Genomic DNA, 292 nt, shown 5'->3' with positions numbered 1-292 from the left:
CCGCCGGCCTGAGACCAGCGCGGGCAGGAGCCGCCTCCCGCTCCGCCAAGTTAAGCACCAGGTCCCGGGTGAGTGCCCGGCCCGCCCTGCAGCCCCTGCCGCGAGCCGGCACTGCCGGAGCTTGTCCCCGCAGGTGGAGGGAGGGACGCGGCGCCGTGCCCGGGGGACTGCAGCAGGTGGGAAACCTCCTTCCCCGCCCTGGCACTTCCACTCCGTCGCGGGCACGGCTGGGCCACGGCCCCCTGCCCAGAGCCGGGGGGCCTGCGGGACCCCCCCGGCCCTGCCCTGGCCC

The sequence above is a fragment of the Alligator sinensis genome, unplaced genomic scaffold (genome assembly GCF_000455745.1).
Source record: "Alligator sinensis unplaced genomic scaffold, ASM45574v1 scaffold1354_1, whole genome shotgun sequence".
NCBI lineage: Eukaryota > Metazoa > Chordata > Crocodylia > Alligatoridae > Alligator > Alligator sinensis.
This window is presented reverse-complemented; position numbering follows the sequence as displayed.